The sequence below is a fragment of the Lygodium microphyllum genome, chromosome 11 (assembly GCF_053477565.2).
Source record: "Lygodium microphyllum isolate KBCC chromosome 11, Lygodium_microphyllum_v1.1.10, whole genome shotgun sequence".
NCBI lineage: Eukaryota > Viridiplantae > Streptophyta > Polypodiopsida > Schizaeales > Lygodiaceae > Lygodium > Lygodium microphyllum.
The window spans coordinates 133,983,570-133,995,793 of record NC_141145.1 but is presented as its reverse complement, the minus strand read 5'-3'; the positions used below and the strand labels follow the sequence as shown (position 1 = coordinate 133,995,793).

Sequence of the window (12,224 nt, the reverse complement as noted above, 5' to 3'; positions counted from 1 at the left end):
TTCGCTGGCCTATCATCCTCAGCTAGCATCTTCAGCTGTTGCATTTTCAGCCTACTCTGACACGTGTCAAAGGAAGGATCACATGTGTCAATTGACGTGCTTCTGTCATTACACTCTCTTCACGTTTGTTCCTATCTCTTTGTTTCAAAAGATTTTCCCGAACTCATGGTATCAGGAGGTGGATTTGAGCCGCTCTTGTCAAGAAATGACTGAGCAACCAAAGAGACAATAGGGTTTACAAGGAGAAACACAGACTGTGTACAGCAAACACTAAGAAGAGAAGAGAAGTGAAACTCAAATGAATGAAATGAAATAATAAAGTGAATCTAATACAAGGGTGCCGTAGCATGAAGGATGCCCTAGAGCAAGGAGATTGCAGAAGAAACCTTTGAGTACACAAACACACGGATGATGAGGTGTCGCCTGTAGCAAGGAGACTGCCGTCAAAGAGGAGCCTCTTAATCCGCAACTCAGGGATGATGACTGGCGATGCTTGGAGCAAGGAGACTACCGTTGGAGGGTAAGGAGCCTCTCAGTCTGCAAACGCCAGGCCTAATGAATGACGCCAACTGTTGGGGAGTGACGTCATGTTGGGAATAAAGGGCCATTGTGTCTTTGATATGTGCACAGGTGTGAACGCACCCTTAGCACTTGTACTTTACATATATCTATCCCAAAAACCTAAAAGAGGTACAACTCACTTTTGTACCCACACATCGTGCCTCTCTCTCATTCTCTACTCTCTACTACTGTTCACATTTTTTTTCCTCTCTGCCATCACCATCGCTGACCATTCCATCTCTGCTATGCATCACTCACTTCAAACTGGTATCAGAGCATCAATTATCCCGAGGGCACTTCCCGGAGTCCACTCAAAGCTATGTCAACTCGTCCCACACGAAGAAAACAGCAGGTCATCTGGTCAGAGAGAGTCACGCAGGTCACACGCAGTAGTCTACCAGTCAGGCGACAACTTCGGCAGCAATCTCCATGTCACCGCAGATCAAGCATTGGTCATGTGCAACAGCTCGACAGTCCACGTTTTTTTTTCTCAATAAAAATCTTTTTTTTTCAAAGGTTCATCCTCTGGAAAATTTTGCATGCTGTCACATGTGGGTAAGCACAAATTGACAAATCTCAGAGATTGTGCATGCATTTACTCCCAGAATTTGGGGCTTTTGACGTATGCTCGGAGATTTTACTTGGCTGAGTAAAATTTGTGAAATTTGCACACATTCGGGTCTCAGAAATTGGGGCTTTTCATGTATTTGTGGAGATTACACAATGAAAAATACAATTTCCTGAAATTTCAACACATTGGATCCCGCGCAATTTGCCGCTTTTGCAAAATTTGCAAAACTTGTGTCAAATTTGGTCTTGGCATGCACTTGTAGTACAATTTCTATGCAAATTGAGCACATTGGGCCTGGGGCAAATTTGGAGCTTTTGCAAAATTTGTGAAACTTTGGCAAAATTGGAGTGTGGAACCTACTCGGAAGTTATGTATAATGCAATTTGAGTAGGTTGTGCAGAGAAATTTTGGGGCTTTTGACCATGTGGTTCAAATTTGTGCCCATGGATGTATTTAGAGCAGAAATTGCAGCTAGTATTTGGGGCTTTCTCATGCAATTTGATGTATTGGCATGTGGCATAGCTGCAATTACTTGTGATGTTCTGTAGCACACATCAAAGGCACATCAATGACTCTGAAAGTTGATTTGCAAATCTGAAATTTCTGCAATTGCTTGGTTTTATCATTGTTGATTGGTACTTATTTTGTACCTTGGTCATTTGTGTGATAGTTGGGCTTACATTTGTTGACTTTTGAGTCATTTTTGAGCTGTGAATCATGGCTGGCAGCAGTGATAGCAGCAATCTTGTGCACATTAAGAAGCTTGAGGGTGCACCCAACTTTGCCATATGGCAGAAGCAATACTATAATATCTTGGTGCAGAAAAAATAGGTAAAGCCCATAAAGACCAAAGGGATAAAGCTAGCAACCATGGATCAAGATGAGTGGGATGAGTTAGATGAGCTTGCATACTCCACCATAGAGCTTTTAGTGTCAAACACACTGCTATTTAACATAGAGAAACTGAATTTTGCTTATGATATGTGGCAAAGACTTCAAGAGTTGTATGCTCGGAAAAGTGCAGTAAGCAAGATTTATTGGTTGAAGGAATTGATGGACCTTCGTATGGAGAAAAGTACAGCTATGTCCGTACATTTGAATAAGTTTAACTCTAGTTTCAACCAACTGATTGCTTTGGAGTTCAACAGTGATGAAGAGTTCAAGGTAACATTTTTGCTATCCACTTTGCCTAAAAGTTGGGACACTTTTAGGACAATAGTGAGCAACTCCAATGCCATGCTGTTATATTCAAATGTGGGGAGCTCTTTACTCATGGAAGAGCTAAATGGGCAAAATAATTCAACAAACAAGTCTTCCAAGATGTTTTAATAACTCCCGCCATCACAACGCGACGGTGTCCCCCCCCCCCGGGTCTCGACTAAACTGTCGATTGCGCCAATCCTCCCCTCCCCCCGCCTGCGCCAATATCCCCCCCCCCCCCCCCGCCTGCACCAGTCCTCCTCCCCCCCGCCCTGCGCCCTCTCGTCAATCCTCCCCCCTCCTACTTAACAAGCCTCTTCCCCTCCCCCCCGTTCGACAATCCCTCTGCGGCTGATGGGATAAGGTGCAAGGCGAGTCCATGGCTCGTCAAGAGCTTCAATGTTATTTCATGCGCACTTGGGGCAACTAGGACCTGTTTTTCGTGATGCAAACAGGCAGCCCGAGATGGTGATACATCCCCCCTCCATGGCTTCTTGCCCCCATCCCCCCCAGACCACCTTGAGAGGCTTGTATACATGATGTATTTGTGACTTTCATCAGCTGCACTCCGTTGTAATCTTTTTCTTTTTTTTTAGTAATATAATCAGCCACATTTTACTTGCAAAAAAAAAGTCTTCCAATGCACTGCATACGAGAGGTGGATCCCAACAGAAGAGCAAACCTAAAAACAAAGCACGCAGCAAGTCTCGTGGAAAAAATGTAGAGTGCCATCATTGTGGCAAGAAAGGGCACTTCAAGCAAGATTCCTCTATGTGGAAGAAAGAAAAGAGCAAGGGCAAAAGCATTGATGATAGCAAAGATAAGAAAAAGGACAGCCAACATACCAAGAAGAGCAGTGTAAAGATAGAGGAAGTCAATGTAGTCAGTCACGAAAGTGATAGTGACAGTGATGCACTCTTTGTTTCTTCTTGTAGTGCACAATCATTGATTGCAAATTCTAATGATGACATGCACACTTGGATTCTTTATTCATGTGCCTCATTCCATGTGACACCACACCATGAGTGGCTTTCTGACTACAATGGTGGTAGACATGGTGTTGTCCACTTGGGGGACAACTGTGCATGTGACATTGCAGGGATTGGCAATGTGCAATTGGCATTTCACCATGGTTCAGTGTTTACCTTGCATAATGTGAGACATATATCTGAGCTCAAGAAGAGCTTGATAAGCACAAAGCAGCTAGATGATGAAGGCTATCACGCCACTTTTGGGAATGGAAAATGGAAGATATGTAAGGGATCTAGAATTGTTACTAACGGCTCTAAGAGTGCATGTGACATTGCAGGGATTGGCAATGTGCAATTGGCATTTCAACATGGTTCAATGTTTACCTTGCATAATGTGAGACATATATATCAGCTCAAGAAGAGCTTGATAAGCACAGGGCAGCTAGCTAATGAAGGCTATCACACCACTTTTGGGAATGGAAAATGAAAGATATGTAAGGAATCTAGTATTGTTGCTAACGGCTCTAAGAGTTACACTTTGTATCCATTACATGTATCTAGTGTGTGTGACCATGTTATTGCCGTAACCGAGTAGCCACGTGTGTCTTCGTGGCATGGCCGGTTGGGACACATCAATCAAACTGGAATGAAGATACTTTCTCATTTGGGTTATTTGCCATGTTTGAGGTATGCTGATTTTGATCATTGTGGTCATTGTATATTTGGTAAGCATGCTCAAACATGAGATAAAAAGTCTCTTTTGTTAAAGTCTTTACCCTTAGTATTGGTACATTTAGATATATGTAAGATGCCAAGGTTGACTGTGGGGGGAAAGAAATATTTCATCTGCCACAAGCAAAGTATGGGTTTATCCAATCTATCATAAAGACAATACATTAGATAAATTTAAAGAGCTCTTGGCACTTGCTGAAAATATGAGTAGCAAGACGTTAAAGTGTCTTTGCTCTGACAATGGTCAAGAATATATGTTAAAAGCCTTCTAGGCCTTTTGTGACAATAAAGGGATAAAGAGGGAGCTCACTGCCCCTCACGATCCACCCCAAAACAATGTTGCAGAGTGTATGAATAGGATTAATCAGCATACCATGCTATCTCATGCTGCATTACCCCATGGATTTTGGGCAAAGGTTGTTATGACAGTCGTATACTTGATAAATCGGACATCAAACAAGTCTCTTTTTTTTTTGTAGGGAGGGGTGGGGGAAAAGGGGTGTGGGAAAGAGGGGGATCCCTCAACAAGTGTGGTCAGGCAAGCCACCTTCATATGCACGCTTGAGAGTGTTGGGCTGCGAGGCATTTGTGCACATATGTAAGAAACAATGAAGCAAATTAGAGCCAAAGTCCTATAATCCGTCATGCTTCAAGGAAGCAATGGACAAAGAGGACAGCAAGAAATGGCATAAAGCTATGTCACCAAAGATGGAATCTCTAGAGAAGAAGGGCACTTGGGATTTGGTGCATTTGTCCAAGGTCTAGAAAGTCCTACCATGCAAATGGGTTTACAAGACAAGGTCACTTCTGGTTCTTTACCGAAGTACAAAGCACCACTTGTTGCAAAGGGTACAAGCAAGAACATGGGATTGATTTTGATGAGATTTTTTCTCTTGTAGTCAAGATGACTACTTTGCAAACCATATTAGGCTTGGTTACATGTGAGGATATGGAACTCATAAAGATGGATGTAAAGACTGCCTTTTTACATGGTGATCTCCATGAGGACACATATGTACAACAGCTAAAAGGTTTTGTGGCAAAGGGGCAGGAAAAGATGATATGTAAACTATGGAACTCATAAAGATGGATGTAAAGACTGCCTTTTTACATGGTGATCTCCATGAGGACACATATATACAACAGCTAAAAGGTTTTGTGGCCAAGGGGCAGGAAAAGATGATATGTAAACTCAACAAAAGCTTATATAGCTGAAGCAAGCACCATGTGAATGGTATCATAAGTTTGATACATTCATGCAATCTCAAGGATTCAAAAAGGAGTCAAGTGGAGGCAACAAATGGCAGCCTTATTATGCTAGTTTTGTATGTGAATGACATGTTGATTACTGGTAGGGATGTTCATGCTTTGGACACATTGAAGCAGAACCTACGGAACAATTTTGACATGAAGGATCTTGGTGAGGTAAATCACATTCTTGGCATGTGTATACTCAAGGACAGATCGAAAGGCCTAGCAAGAGTACGTATCTAAGATTTTGCAACATTTCAATATGGAGGGGGGAAAAGCAATTGGTATACCATTGCCTCCATATGTGAAACTCAGTACAAAGGATAGCATTACATTTGATGATGAAAAGGCTGAAATGGCCAAGATTCTGCATGCTTCAGCTATGGGACGCTTAATGTATGTTATGGTTGCTACATCTCCTAACATAGCATTTGCAGTAGGAGTGGTTAGCAGGTACATGGCACATCCTGGCAAAAAGCATTGGGAAGAAATGAAAGGTATCATGAGATATCTTAAGGGCACAAAGGATTTGTACATTTGCTTTGGAAAACAAAAGGCATCTATCATTCGCTTTATGGATGCAAACTATACTAGTCATGCTGACTGCAAAAAGTCCACTTCAAGGTATGTATTCACCTTCACAAGGGGAGCAGTTTCCTGGATCTCCAAGCTACAGAAGTATGTTGCATTGTCTACTACAAAGGCAAAGTATGTGGCTACCACCGAGGCATGCAAGGAGGCTTTATGGATTTTATGTTTGATGGGAGAGCTTGGCATTACCAAGATCCATGTTCTCCATTGTGATAGTCAGAGACCCTTAGCACTTGTTCTTTATATATATCTATCTCAAAAACCTAAAAGAGGTACGACTCATTTTTGTACCCACACACCGTGTATCTCTGTCATTCTTTACTTCCTACTACTGTTCACATTTTTCTCTCTCTCTCCCCCATCACCATTGCTGACCATTCCATGTGACGCCTCATGAAGAGGAGTGGTTAAGAACCAAAATGCAAATATGTGGAGCCTGCAAAGCTCGTGCCATGCTAATGATGTAGATGCTAGGTGAAGGAGAAGTGTCCATACGTGAAGGAAGCTGTCGCCAAAACAAGCTAGGGATGTTGACGCCAAGCAAAGATGACATATTGCCAAGGTGACGAAGCTCATGCCAGCATAATGAGCTCCAAACGCAAACCTAATTGTTGAAGGTGACAGGGCACCTAAAGAAGATGATAAAAGGAGAGAGGAGAGATGAAAATCTTATAAGAAGTAAGGAAGATTGTGGTGTGAAGTGAGGAAGAATGAATGGGAGGTGTCGTATATATAGGCACGAACAATCTCGAGTCTCACCTACTGAAGTCTCTCGTACAGCGCTTTGACACTCTTGGAAGACCTTAGAAAGCCTTTTTGGAGCTGGAAACTGAAACCAAAAATGGGAATGAAGAAGGAAAATTGTACGGAATGATGTGGCTTCTCAACACCGCCTCTCAAGCCCAAAAAGAAGAACAAACGAGAAGTGAGGTAAAGTGAAGAAGATCCACCCTAGAATCTGAGAATACCACCTGAAAGAAGACCTGTGAAGATAGTCAAGAGACTAGATGAGCAGTAAAAACGGAAACACAACCTCGGGTGAGAAGCCACAAGCTCCATTACACCATGCTGAAAGGAATACAAAGGCCTAGTCATAAAGTCACCGCTGAAAATCCAAGCGCCCCAATCGAAGATGATAGATCCTCTAGAGATTGGGTAGAAGTAGAGGAAAGGACTCCTCGAAAGAAAGCCACTCCTCAAAAGCAAATGATGGGGGATGAAAAACTTCGAGAGTAGTAGGGTCCCCTCTAAAACAGAAGAGTAGAAGCCCCCTTTGCAGCCAAAGAAGAAGAAGATGCCCCTCTAAGGGCAAAGGAAAAATACCCCCCTCTAGATCTCCCTCTAAGAGAGATAGGGACCCCCAACTCATGGATCACGGACTCTCAAGTATCTGATGACGAAGGAAGTACCACCAGTCATATTGAAAAAGGTATCTAGGGCTCGAAAGGAGCAAAAGCCACAAAGCGCCCAGAGGTGTCTTCTCAAACCGGAGGAGAAGAGGTTGGAATAGAAGGAGGCTCGGGGTGAGTCTAGGGTGGGGAACAATTGCGGGCTCTAAATGGAGTGGATTGTGGAGGAGATGTGGGCCATAGGAGCCACTGGACCCAAAAATGGGTGGAGGAAACCTCCACACAGTGTGGTAGTCTCTAAGAGGACTTTGTAAAGAAATACCCTAAAACAGAAACACAAATAACAATTGTATGACAAAGCACAGACTAATAAATGAACACAGTTACGGTTACGATGAATCAAAGACAATGAACACAGTGAATAAATGAAATGATATGACTACTGAATATACAATGCTCATGCAGTAAACACATTATGCAATGAATAAATATTGAACCTCAAACTCCTGTATCTCAAGGATCGGGGCAAGGATAATGAACTAGAGAGTGTGTCGTACTCCAAACCGATCCCAAATCGTAGCAAGACAACCTCCGGATGTTGAACACCAACAAACGCAACCAAGAAAGGCTAGACCTAATGTAGATGACAATGCAGGAGAGAGAAAAACTAAAAACGCAGGTGAGGAGAGAGAAATACTAAAAATGCAAGGTGTAGGAGAGAGAAAACAACAAACGCAGGCAGTGGAGAGAGAAAATGATTGCGACAACAAACAGGAGAGAAAACTGCAGCGACAACAGACAAGAGAGAGAGAACTTCAGCAACAGCAGTCAAGAGAGAGGAAACTGTGCTGGCAGCAGTTGGGGCTTGCAAACGCAACAGTATGCTAACGTGGCAGGCTCTATAGCAGCTATGCAGGTGGTCAACAGCAGTCGCTTGGCTGGAAACAACAGCAAACAGGAGGTGGAGGGCTAGAAACAGGCACCAGACTGTAGATGACAGAAGGGACAGCTGAGACTGCGATGTCCTCCACAAAGGGGTGTGGGCAGCAAGTTGAAAACACGTGAAACCTACAAAAACAAGATTGAGGGCTGAATGGAGGACAGCATACTTATTTGTAGAAAGTTTGGGCCCTCCCATGTGGGTTTGTGCTTATGGGACACATACACTCTCTAGGATCGCGATTCTTTTAAATAAACAAGGTTTCTTCATTAATTGAGCATTTTTTGGGGCTGTTTAGTAAAGCTAATGCATTTTTTAGCTCAACGCCCCCTCTCAGGCCCAACAACGATGCCATGAGAATGAAGGCCAGCCAAGCCCTTTTTTATTTATATTTTACCCGAAGGCGTCCCATCCCAAAGCAGCCAAAGCATTGGACAAAGGGTGCGTGTCGGTTGCCCAATGGCCTACTAAGACTACAGAGGCGATGGTTATCTTACCAAGGGAGCCCAAGTGATTACCCTAGAGAGCACAGGGCATCAAACAAAGGGTGCTCATCAACTGCCCAATGGCCTACCAAGCCCTACAAAGGCGGATGGAATCAACTATGGACTTTTTTTTAAAAAGGGCTTTTTAGTTTAATAGATTTAGCATTAAGTGAGAGTTTCAAATCAGTTTTTGTCCTATTGAGTATCCATGCCCCAAACAGGAGAGTGATAAGGAATGGTCACAAACCCAAGACCTTTACAAAACAAGCATACTATCCCTACCATTACTAGGTGTCGGGAAAGAAGAAAAATGCCTAAGGTGTGGGTATAGCAAATATGTGAAGCAAGCAAAGAAAAGCAAAGCATGCAAGCAAGCTAGGGAAAGATTGCCTTGGAGACTGCCATGTGCACTGCCACGAATAGGGTGGATCTAGAGTCGACTGCTCCAAAAGACCGAAAAGGGATAAATACGCACATATGCATGTTTACATGAACAAAATACCAATGCATGGCGTAATGCAAAGGGAGATGTAAGATGTCATGCTCACGCAAGATACAATGCAACAGTGCCACTTGGAGAGTGCTCTCACAAGGGAATTGTTCACTTGCCCAAGTGCCCTTTTACAATCACATCATCCTAACAGTGCGGACGAACTTTTAAGTCACAAATGTCCATAATACAATACAAAAGAATAAATAAGTGAATGTCTAAAAACTGTAAGTATCATCACTATCACTATTAAGAGTAGAAGCCGCCCCCTCTCAAACTGGAAAGGAAAGCAAGAGGGAAGCACCCTCTCCCCGTCAATCTGAAGAAGTAGGGGAGGGTGTACCCAAGCCGATCCTGGGTAACAGGTACTGAAGAACCAGCCGGTCGACCGCTTTGGTCAAGATATCTACAAATTATCTGATAAAGGCACAAGCTCTAGGCGGATAGTGACTAGCTCAACCTGCTCTCTGGAAAAATGAAAGTGGACTCCCATATGCCACGTCCGTGGTGTGATAATCGAATTGTCCGCAAGGGCAATAGCACTCTTGTTGTCGCAGTAGACAACGATGGAAGAGTCACAAGGAAAGTGAAGTGCCGCCAGTAAACTCCTCACGTAGATGGCTTCGGTAGTGCCATCAAAGAGAGTCCTATACTCAACCTTGGCCGTGGAGACTGCTACCGTCTCCTGCTTACAGCTGGACCAAGAAATGGGAGTCGTGCCCAAGGTAAAGACATAGCCGCCATGGGAATGCCGGGTGTCAGGATCTCCTGCTCAATTAGAATCAATGTACCCCTACAAACATAAAGCAGAACCATATGTCAAGCCGTAAAAATAAGTACGCCGTACATAATGCAACACACGAAGACATGCAATCCAATGTGACATCCTAGGTGCTGTGAAATACTAACTGAGTATGCTAACCGAGTAAGCTAAATCTGGCCTAGTGTGAATTAACCAAAAAGTTTCCCTACAACAGATCAATAGATATGTGCATCAAAGGGCTGACCTAGGGTATCTTTCGACAAGTGGACAGTGGCATCAAGAGGCGTGGCCACTGGCCGTGTCTGATCAGAAGTGTGTTGTTTCACAAGCTGAAGTGCGTACTTCTATAGTAACCCAAAAATACAGCCCCCAGATCGAACTACCTCCATCCCCAAGAAATAAGACAACAAACCAAGGTCTGTCATCTTGAAGGTAGCACTCAGCTTGGCCTTAATTTCTGCTATGGCAGCAGAATTTGAGCCTGTGATAAGTAGGTCATCAACGTACAGCAGGATATAGCTGACCCCCTCTACAATAGATCGAACATATAAGTTCGGGTCATAAGGGGTAGAATGGTATCCGTGAGTTTATAAGAACTCGTCTATCCTGTGGAACCAAGACCACAATACTTGCTTCAGTCTATAAAGAGCTTTCTATAAGCGGAATACCTTATCCCTCAGGGTTCTCTGAAGGAAAACTTCTGATTGCTCCACATAGACTTCCTCCTCCAAATAACCATTGAGGAAGGCACTCTTGACATCCATCTGATATACCGGCCAACCATGGTGAGCGGCTAGCGTGAGAAATAACCGAAAATATGTCAATTGCGCAGTAGGGGCAAAAGTCTCTTCATAATCAATGCCATGCTTCTGTCGAAACCCTTGCACTACAAGACAAGCCTTGTACTTGTCTAAAGTCCCATCAGCTTTTAGCTGGGTCCTAAAAATTCACTTTGTCCCGATGACTTTCTTATGGCTAGGATGATCCACCAATGTCCAAGTCTCATTTCGGTCAATACTCTCAAGCTCCTTTTCCATAGCATCTTACCATTGAGGGTGTTGAAGAGCCTTCTACCATGTATCTGGCTCAGAATGCACTATGTAATCAATTGTAAATAGCGATGCAAATGATGCCTGAGGAGCAAGCCAAGCAGATCTTCTGGGTCTCTCCGGAGTGGAATCCAGTGTTAGGATTCCCGAATCCCGGATGGTCTACTTGTACCAACAAGGTAACGGGTCTCGCGGAGGGGGCCTAGCAGCTAAAGAATTTACAAGAATATCAAGAGCAGGAAGTAGACCAAGCTCAGTAGGCACAATCTCCGATGATATGAAAGGAGGAATCGGATCGGAATCCGATACTGAAGACTGTACGATATCCCTCTCGTAAAAAACGACGTCCCTCCTAACGATCACCTTATTTGTCCGAGGATCGAACAAACGATAGACCTTCGTCTCAGAGGAATATCCAACAAAGATAAGGAGATCAGCTCAAGGAGTGAGCTTTCCTATCTTATCATCATGTATGTGTGTGCGTGTGTGTGTAGAGGCACGACACCCGAAGACTCTGAAGTGGGAAATGACAAGCTGAGAGCCAAAGAATGCCTCATACAGGATCTTTTGAGGAAGTAAAGGGGAGGGTGGAAGAGAAAAGAAGAATATCTCCCAATAACGTAGCGGAAATGGTAAGAAAATCGGATATTAATGCTGAACCTGCAACCTGTCTCTTTGCCTTCGCTGATGCAAAGGATCTTCACGGTCACTAAGTACCTTTGGCTCTCATACCATATCAAGAAATGGCTAAGCAACCATAGAGACAATAGGGTTTGCAGGGAGAAATGCAAGGTGTGTACAACAAACACTAGAGAAGAAAATGAAAGTGAAACTCAAATGAATGAGATGAAATAATGAAGTAAATCTAATACAAGGGTTCCATAGCATGAAGGATACCTTGGAGCAAGGAGACTGCCAAAGAAGCCTCTAAGTCTACAAATGCACGGATGATGAGGTGTCGCCCAGAGTAGGGAGACTGCCGAAGAAGCCTCTGAATGGATGATGAGGTGTCGCCAAGAGCAGGGAGACTGCCAAAAGGATGCCTTGGAGCAAGGAGACTGCCAAAGAAGCCTCTGAGTCTACAAATGCGCGGACGATGAGGTGTCGCCTAGAGTAGGGAGACTGCCAAAGAAGCCTCCGAGTCTACAAATGCACCAATGATGAGATGTCGCCAAGAGCAAAGATACTGCCATTGAAGAGGAGCCTCTAAATCTGCAACTCAAGGATGATGATCGATAATGCCTAGAGCAAGGAGACTGCCGTTGTGGAGG

At 43.7% G+C, this 12,224-nt stretch overlaps 1 protein-coding gene across 13 annotated transcripts in view; it reads right to left on the bottom strand.

Moving 5' to 3' along the window:
- Window positions 1–12,224, bottom strand: part of LOC148029409 (chromosome-partitioning protein, putative (DUF639)) — a 183,758-nt gene that overhangs the window by 156,479 nt on the left and 15,055 nt on the right. The window contains exon 1 of one of the 13 annotated variants that reach the window (XM_087688227.1): window positions 11,851–12,197. The exons of the other annotated variants lie outside the window; for them this stretch is intronic. The gene's annotated coding sequence lies outside the window, so the exon portion shown is untranslated. Of the gene's footprint in view, window positions 1–11,850; window positions 12,198–12,224 lie in introns of those variants that run through there. 13 annotated transcript variants of the gene reach the window in all.